Here is a 9,373-nt window from a genome sequence, read left to right on the forward strand (position 1 = left end):
GTTTGATGTAGATAAAGACCAAACCAGTGGGTAGATACGGAGCGAACTGGGAATAAGCATGAGAAAGCTCTTAAATTAAGAATTCAACAACTGCCTGACTGTTCAGTTCTTGACACTGGGGACTAATCATTCCATCGTAGTTAAAAGGCACTAAATATAAATAAATGGAATTGATTAATTTAAAATACAATGACTGGCAAGAGCTGAGACATTGATTTAAATTTTAAAACATGACATATTGAAAAGTTTTAAAAGACAGAGCTTTATTTAATTTTCTAAATTGATGCCTTAGAAACGTTTGTTTTCATCTCATTCTTACTTAAATGAAAATATAGATTACAACATTTACAACAAATAATCTCTCTTTTTTTCTAATGCAAAGACTCAAACTTAGGGCCTCTCAAAAGAGAGCAAGTACTCTTCCAGTGAACTATATTGAAAGTTGTATAACCAATACTGCTAAAGAATGTGGGTAGTTATTCTGAAAAACATGAAAAGTATACAAGGGCAGTGGCAATCACAAGTTATAGTATATAGAGATTTTATTTTATTTTACTTTATTTTATTTTATTTTTTCTTTAAGGTTTATTCAATACAACACAATCTCTGATTTCACTGAGGTGGCTAACCACGTCCATGACCGAAGCTGCCTCTAAACTGGAATTCATTTGCTGAGCCAGCCCCAGCCTCAGCTTTCTGGTCAGCTCCAGGGGGTACAGCGCTCCTTCTGTAGGTATCTCTGTCTGCCTCCACTTTTTTTTTTTTTTTTTTTTTTTTTTTTTTGAGACAGGGTTTCTCTGTGTAGCCTTCGCTGTCCTGGAACTCACTCTGTAGACCAGGCCGGCCTCGAATTCAGAAATCCACCTGCCTCTGCCTCCCAAGTGCTGGGATTAAAGTTGTGCTCCACCACCGCCTGGCCTTCCTCCACTCTTGTGAATCTTGCAGACCGCTCACCCTCTGGACCTTTTGGCTGAGGCCTGCCAGTCTCAGAACTGCTGCGGCACAAGGTGGTGGGCATGATCTCCAGGGGTAGGTGCAGGTAATCTCGGAGATACTTGATACCCTCAATCATAAGGTACTAGTAGAAATGTCTCCAAGCAAAGCAAACTGCTCCTTCACATAGCCCCAAGACTTGAGAGACTGCATGGCCTTCATTACATGAAGGTTGCGCACATTCTTGTCTACCAGCCCAGGGTGTTTGGGCATGTGGACATCCTTTCTGGCAACCATCATGCCTTCCTTAAAAAGGAGTTCATAGATGGCAATCCGATTCTTCTTAGGCATCAACATCGTGGAAGATACAGGGTCCAAGACAAAGGCTGGAAAGGAGTATATAGACATTTTAAAATAGTACAGTATAACACATTCAAGAAGCAAGTCCTATTCTCTATCCATTGAATAAGGATGTAAAGGGTATTTTAGTTGTTGTGTAGTAGCATCAGTCAGTTTGGATTGATCAGAAAAATAAAGAGTTCAGATTAAATACCAGCACTAAAGTATCCCAAGTAAAATTTTCCGGTATTTATGGAACTGAGAATACTGTATTCTCATGATAACAATCCAAAGCCTGAACTAACACAGTCCTACGCAGAGGATAAAACTCGAGAGTGACAAGATGCCGACAGATTATGACAGCTACTGCGCTGCCTGACCTGGAACATTTACGCAGTTTCTAAAAGTGCATAGGAAGCACATTTTATCATCGCATCCAGGGCATCAACCTTATATTTTGAGGTGTTCATTACCCACAATCCCATGGGCTCTGGGAAGACATCAAACTGGAGTTCATTAGTTAACATTTTAAAAGGACACGATTTGAAGATGCTCCCCCAGGTGCCCTGATTTCAGCAAATTTTGCTTCATATGCCAAGTGCTGAAAACAGCTAGCACCACTATTATTATCCACAAGGAAATCCACCCACTATGCGGACCAGTGCCAAGCAACCAGTCTGAAATGCTGACAGCATCGCAAGGCTTTCCAACTGCAGGGACACGGAAGCAGCTGCGGTTTTCCTCACCCATGCAGATGGTGAAGACGGAGTGTGTTTGTTGGTACTCAAGGGGATGGTTAGAGAATGGGAAAACCGGAAAGAACTTCTGCAGATGTACCCAGCCATGTAGCAATTAGTTCCAAATACTAGTTACTCGCTGCTCACATCTCCAAACTGCTCCTTGTCTGATTGCTCGTTCTCAGATCCGTCAGTTACCATCTACCCAATGATCCATGCTGTAAAACTGCAAAATTGGATTTTTCTGTCCACCATCCTGCCCACACTGTCCATCAGAGTGAGAAAACCTCAACTCCATCCTTCGCCTCTGGCCCACACCTATACTCCCCTGATCTCACATTTCTCTAGATGACTACTAGAGGGTTTCCTTAGGTTTGTGTTTGATCTTAATGAATTATTAAGACAGCATTCTATCTTTATCATGATTTGATGATGTGTTAGAGAGACTTGATGTTGGAAAACCCAAACCATTAACTTAGAAAATGAAAATAAAATGAGCAGTTGGAATCATTTCTATGTGGTGTTCAAATCCGGAATCAATATTGAATTTGACAGAATATTGGCAGACAGATTATTTCATTAGATATCCTAAACATTGCCAGGGCCTGGGAAGATGGCTGTTGGCAAAGCACTGGCAACAAAAGCATGAAGATCTGAACTCAGATCCCACAACAAGCTGGGTATAGTTATACCTGTCTGCAATCTCAACACTGGGGAGGTGGAGACAGGAGGATCCCTGAGACTTTCTGGCCAACCAGTCCAGATCAGTGAACTCTGGTTTCAGTGAGAGACCTAGCTCCAAAATGAAAGGAAGCAACTGAGAAAGACAGTTGATGTTAACTTCAAACCTCAACACACATAGGTGCACACACACACACATGCATGCACACACACACACACACACACACACACACACATGAATGCACACACACACAGGTACACACACACTCAATGCTAAGTTGTTTTAGAGAAAAAGATTGAGACTTGAAGAGACAGAAGTGGTGTTCAAGGATGCTACCTGCTCCATATAATATACTTGTCAAGGATGTGTCTATCACACTCTTTTGCCTTATGCACTTGGACATTCAGCAAGCATAAGATCTCAGAGGAGCCATCTTCAGAAAATTAAGATGTGAGCTTGGCTTTTAATTTTAGAGGTTGATGCAAGCAGCAGCCTCTTTACTTCAATGCCAAAGAAATAACATTGTTTCGCCCTAAAAAAGAAAGTCTCTCCTGAGGAATTCAGATCCAGTCTGAGTGACAGCTTGGGAGGGGGTCTATTGACTGTTTCATACCTCTCCACAGAGACCACTGTTTCCCGCCCTATCAGGGGGCAAGCCTATTGCTATGTGACAGTCACCTTGGAGACACAGCAAGAGCAGCTTCCCCTGGTGGCCTTTTCTTCAGTTTCTCACTTTGAAAGCCACTTACACTTGAATGTATTATTTAATCTGGTGAAAAATGCATCAGTCTTCCAGACCTTCAGAGCTCATACAGGTTTTAAAAGGTCTGGAAATCTTTCTAAAACTAAAATAGCCCTGTCCTTGACAGGACGATGCATAGTGTTCTTATCAAGACCATCGGCAGCAAGCCTGAGTTAAACAATTAAATAAACAGGTTGTGAATTTAGGTTTCATCATGTTCCTCTCCCCACCAAGGAGCTTAAAGGGGCCTCAAATGTTGTAAACCAATTATCCTCCCACCACTCTTAAAAGAAGTACAAAATTGCTATAGTTATAGCCTCGAAGATCGTGTTAAATCCCAGTTGAAAAATAACTAGCAAAGGAAAGGAAAATAGCCTGACCCAGCTTAAAGAACAAAGACTAAAGCCTTGAACAAATGCCGAATTTCCTCATAAATGGAAGAAACAGACTGTGCCAACTGAATCAAAGATTCCCAATTCAATTAATACATTTAAACAAGACCTGCAGAATTTGCATGTAAGTTTCGGTACTTTTAACCTATAGAATCAAGACACAGATAGGCAGAGAGACAAAGGCTCCTGGTTATTGTATGCTAAGCCATCTTATCTAGATTTCAAGTACATGTCATAGAATTCTCTTCTCTGTGCAAAATGGAATCCAGAAGATATCCAGAATCGTATTTAGATTGGAGATTAGTGCAGTTTCAGACTGCAGTGCAATTTGTGTATATTGTTATGGATATGCTATCTCTATTGACATCTCTCTTGTTCCTATCTTGGGCTTCCACATCTTTTAAAATTTACTTTTATTTGTATTTATGTGTGGTAGTTTGAATGAAAAAGGTCCCCATTGACTTATATGTTTAAATTCTTGGTCCCCAGTTGCTTGAACTATTTGGAAAAAATTAGGAGGTGTGGCCATGTCGGGAAAGGTGTATCACTGGGGACAGGCTTTTAAGGTTCCAACAGACTCTCAAGCCATTCCAAACCTCCTCCTCTCTCTGCCTCCTACTTACAGATCAAGATGTGAGTTCTCAGCTGCTCCTGCTACCATGTCTTTGCTCTGCCATCATGGACTCTAACCAGCTAAAATGGTAAGCTCCAAAGACACTCTTTCTTCTCTAAGTTACCTTGGTGGTCATGGTACTTTACCACAGCATAAGACCGGGTAATTAAGGCAACATGTGAGTATCTGTATTTGTATGTCACATTTATGTGGGTACCCTCAGAGGCCAGAAGAATTCATTGGTTCCTGTAGAGCTATAGTTCTAAGTGGTTGTGAGCTATCCAATGTGGATACTGGGAGCCAAACTCTAGTCCTCTAAGAGGGCAGCAAGCACTCTCATCTCGTCTCCAGCAGTGGCTTCTCCTTTTAAATTTGATATATTCTTTGGGCACAGTATCAGCTTGTCTTTCAAGTCTCCTACTCATCAAAATTAAACCCTTGCAGGCAATGGCATCATCTCTTTCTCCATTGTACTCTGCAGGCTCCAGCCTCATTCCACTTCATCCATTCACCTTCTCCCTTCTTCTCCAGCTTCCCGACCAGTTCAGGTACATCACCAGATGCAAAAGAAAATGACTTTACAGAAACTGCTTAAGTAGCCTGCCCAATGGAAATAAGTTAAGAATTGCAGTGGACAGAGCCTCAAAGGTGCTATTACCTCCTAGACACAAAGACTGCAATGTGGCAGTCTGTTCTAGAAATTAGAAACAAGCGGATCTCATCACCTGCCTGCTCAGTTTCAAGGTTCCAGTCCCTTTAACAAAGTCCTTACTTTATCTGACTCCTGATGACTTGCTTCCTTGACCAAATTTTACTGACCCAGGGGCATAGCAGGCTCTGGGGTAGGCATATTGTGATATGTTGTCCAATTAAAACTGCATAAAAGCTTCATTTTTAACTATGTTGGAAGGAAAATTAGATGAAGCGCCTATAGTCACACAAGTCTGTGGCACCAATTTCAAGCTTTCTGTCATTACCCCTGTGTCACACGATTTGATAAAGGTCCCTATCCCTGAGGCAGACTGAACACTGCTTTGATAAATATAGGTGACAAGTTAAAGAATTCAGAGCCCAGAGCCTGGTTACAATAATAGGCTAGAGGAATACATGTTGATTAGACCAGAGACAAAGCTAAAAAGCCTAGGACAAGGAGAACATGAAGGGCTGGAAGTAAGCCTAATCTTCATGGACCAGAGAGTCTCAGCATGATTTTCTAGAGCATAGAAATTTGAAGATAAAACAAGTAATAATCCAGAAAGGAATCAGAAGTTAGGTGGACAAAATAAAATTTTGGAAACTATACATAACATTTTGAATGAATACTGCATCTCTAAAAGGTAAACTTGATACTCTCAGAGGCGAATCACTGGGGAAAGCACAGGGGGAATGGGAAACTCATCATTGAGAATCTGACCACCAGCAGAGAAAGGGGCAGGGGAAATGTTCAGAAGGCAGGAGGTAGCAGAAGTTCAGAAGGCAGAACTCGGTGGTTACTTGTTTCCATGGCTTCAACCTGGGATTGTGAGATGGAACCTCATGTTGAGGAGTATGTAGTGGAGCAAATGGATGACCTCACAAAGACAGGAGACAGAGAAAACAAAGGAGGAGGATGCAAAGTTCTCCATCCCATGGCTAATCCTCCTTCCTAATTCCTACCAGCCCCAGGAATACTATCACATTAGGGCCCATGAATAGACTGGCTCACACATGAGTTGAGATTGCCCCTATTCCAATTCCATTTACTTTTCCAATCCCATCACTTTGAATTTTCTATCCTTTGAAAAAAAGTAGGAGAGTTCTCACCAACCTACATGGCATGTTAAAATAAATAAATACCCAGATAACAAACAAGTATAGTAGTGGCAGCTTTCTATGTCTTTTGCTTCTTTGTTTAACCGTATAAATTTTTATTAATACAGACCTCAGGACCCAGAAAACTAAAACATCCCTGTCAAAGTTGTGATAAAATTCATAAATGGAATTTACATCAGCAGTATAGCTCAGGCCCATGTTTAGCAATGACTTATTTTAATATCTTGAGTCTTGTTGAGTTTTTAACCTCTCTTTTCTTGGCTAACTGTATCCTAACCAATAAGAAAGCAGTTAATAAACTGTGCAAATGAATTCCTTTCTATGGGAAATCTATTTGATGTTCTCCTACATAGGAGGCAAGAGTTATTAAGTGGGTATTATCTTTGGATAACTTTAATGCATTTCACTTGGACCAGGAAAATATTTCCTCTAGTCGAGCTAGATTGGAGAGAAATGACCAGGTTTCCTAATGCTGAAATGCAGTGTGCAGTGGAGAGCAGAGCTAAGTCAATCTCCAGAGAAAATCTGAGGGTAAATCACTGCTGACTAGAATTATCCTTGAGCTGTTAGCTCAGAAAGAAATCTGCGAGTTTTCAGGAGAGTTTTCAAGGAGAATTTCAGAGAGAGATACATATAAGAAAGCTGTCACATCAGGATGATCACTTAATGTCAATCTCTCACTCCATCATGACCAGTTAATATCACTTGAAAAAGAGCAAAGGTGAAAGATTGACCCATTGTTGTGTGACAGAACTTTTCCTGGGAGACATAGCACACATGTCTAATTAGCCCATACAAATCCCATGATGCAGATATCACAGAAGTCTAACTTGCTAAAACAATGAGTTTTAATGTGGGTTACTTAGAGGAGCATGGCTTATAGGTTATCTACAGGAGCAAAATGACTCAAAGACAGCTGCATCACCAAAGCCCAAACCAGTATGGGTGATAACTCACAAAACTGGGAACCTAGAGCACAATGTGCAGCCTGTAGGCAGCTCAACAGGTTGAAGAGTGACCTTTGCAAGTGACTCACTTTATCTAAACTTCTTCTAGGCAATTGTTGTGGTCTTATTATCTTCTTTGCAGCTTGGCTTCTCTGGGAGTGGTTCTTGGCAATCCTTAGTGCTTATCCAGGGCAAATAGGACCCTAATGAATCTAGTTAGATTTAGGGACTTCCTGAACCCATTTTGAGTTGTTTACCTTCCTGTTTATAGAGCTATTCTGCAATTTCAGTCTTAGAAGAACCTGTTATACAATACCCACTGTGTACCATAAACTATTTATTTGATCTAAAGCATTTGGAAATTATTGGAAAGACATAAAGATGCTAGTTTGACTTACTAGGATCATGTAGTAAGTGAACTGAGGCTTTAGGTGGTAAGTCTGTCCTGCAACTATAGTGGGAAGATGTTAGGCTTGTCCTTATTATTCCTTAGCATAAGTAATAAATATTCCAGAAGAAAACATTTTCCAGGTTCTAAAAATATCTTGCCATCATATAAAACTAAACATATTTACTTTTCTGCTTCTGTCTACATTTTTTAATTCTCTTACAGTACAACAAAGCAAAATTACAGAATTTAGTGTCCTACTTCAAATGTAAAGTTAGTTCATGTAGTGAATGGATTAGTGAATGGATTAGTCCTTTGATAAGAATCATTGTGTAATGCTGGTGTTCATAGGAGGAGTTGAGAAGTAGGAAGTGGAACTTAGTGACTGTGGGTGTGAACTTGGGAGCTGTGTCTTGCCCTGGACTTTGCTATTACTGCTCTGCTCTGATTCCTGTCTACCATAAGGAGTGAAGAATGATTCCATGTGCCTCTTCTTTACCAAGTCCAGCCCAAGTACATGGGGCCATTCGATCCTTGTCCTTCTGGAACTATGAGCTGGATAACAATTTAGCTTGGCCTTTCCCCCATTTAATTTCTATGTTTCTGATATTCAATCATGACTAGGCAAAATTTCCTAATGCAATGAAACTATTTGAGTTAGAATAAATCCTTTTGTTTTGATTTATTTTGTTTTATGTTTTAATTGTCAACTGTTGGCTATAAAACTAAAAAAAAAAGCTGAAGACAGTGTTTTTCTTACAGTGTTAATATAAATATTTTTGGCATTAGAAGAAATGTCGTAAAAGAAAAAGTTGACTGCTCAGAGAGATTAAACATATTAGGCACTCTACTGACAAAAACAAGCTAGAATTTGAAACTGTGGTTTAAAAATCATTTCAGTCTGGAGAAATAAAGTTGAACCAGCTTAGAATACCCCGCAATGACACAGATAGAATCTGTCTAAATATGACACTGTTAAGTTATTGCTTTTAAAAGTTGGCTTGTCTCAGATGATCATCACTTTCAGCACATAGGGAAGAGCCATATTTTTATTTAATAGCAATGTTTATCCCTGCATGCTGGTGTAGAGTTGATGCCAGAAATGTGTTACCCATAGAATCCCCAGCCAACATCGTCATCCAGGGCAATTAGTGCTGTTGCTTTGTGAAGACATCCAGTGTTGTTTCAAGTTACTCTGACACCAGCAGGGAGAGAACTGTCTGCTGCCCAATTGCCTGGAGGACCCACAGGATTAATGCCTTCTTAGTTGCTTTAGTCATTCATCTTCCTTTTCAGTCCCAGTTACAGTTTGATCTTTTTCACCTCTTTTTGTAACATAATGTGTACTAAATAATGACCAGAAAAAATATTGGAAAAATATTTTCCTTTCCTAAACATTATAAGCTCCAAATGTGGTTGAAAATATGCCAAACATGTCTGCCAAATAAACAAATAAGTGAAGATTTGCCAGTAGAGTAAATACAGGACTCAAGAGCTGGTGTTCACTGTTGTCTTATATAATGACAGAAAAATTGTAAATACATCTGTTATTTGTTTCCTCATAGACAAAAGTGGCTATGTGGGTAATAGATAAGAAAATAATATTATATAGTAAATGTACATTCGTGTACAAGACTATGAAGCCTTTCGAGGAAGCCATGGCCATAGTTGACTAGGGCTAAGTTTACATGATTCTCTTCATTTCTTTTTATTTTTCTTATAGGCTCAAGGCTTTAGCAAAGGAAGCAGAGACATGACAGAAGGTTTATGGGATTATTTGTGTCTCTT

General features: G+C 39.8%; 1 pseudogene; it reads right to left on the reverse strand.

The window, feature by feature from the left end:
* Window positions 1–589: 589 nt before the first annotated feature.
* LOC116080388 lies at window positions 590–1,290 on the reverse strand (annotated as a pseudogene).
* Window positions 1,291–9,373: the final 8,083 nt, after the last annotated feature.

The sequence above is a fragment of the Mastomys coucha genome, unplaced genomic scaffold (genome assembly GCF_008632895.1).
Source record: "Mastomys coucha isolate ucsf_1 unplaced genomic scaffold, UCSF_Mcou_1 pScaffold6, whole genome shotgun sequence".
Lineage (NCBI taxonomy): Eukaryota > Metazoa > Chordata > Mammalia > Rodentia > Muridae > Mastomys > Mastomys coucha.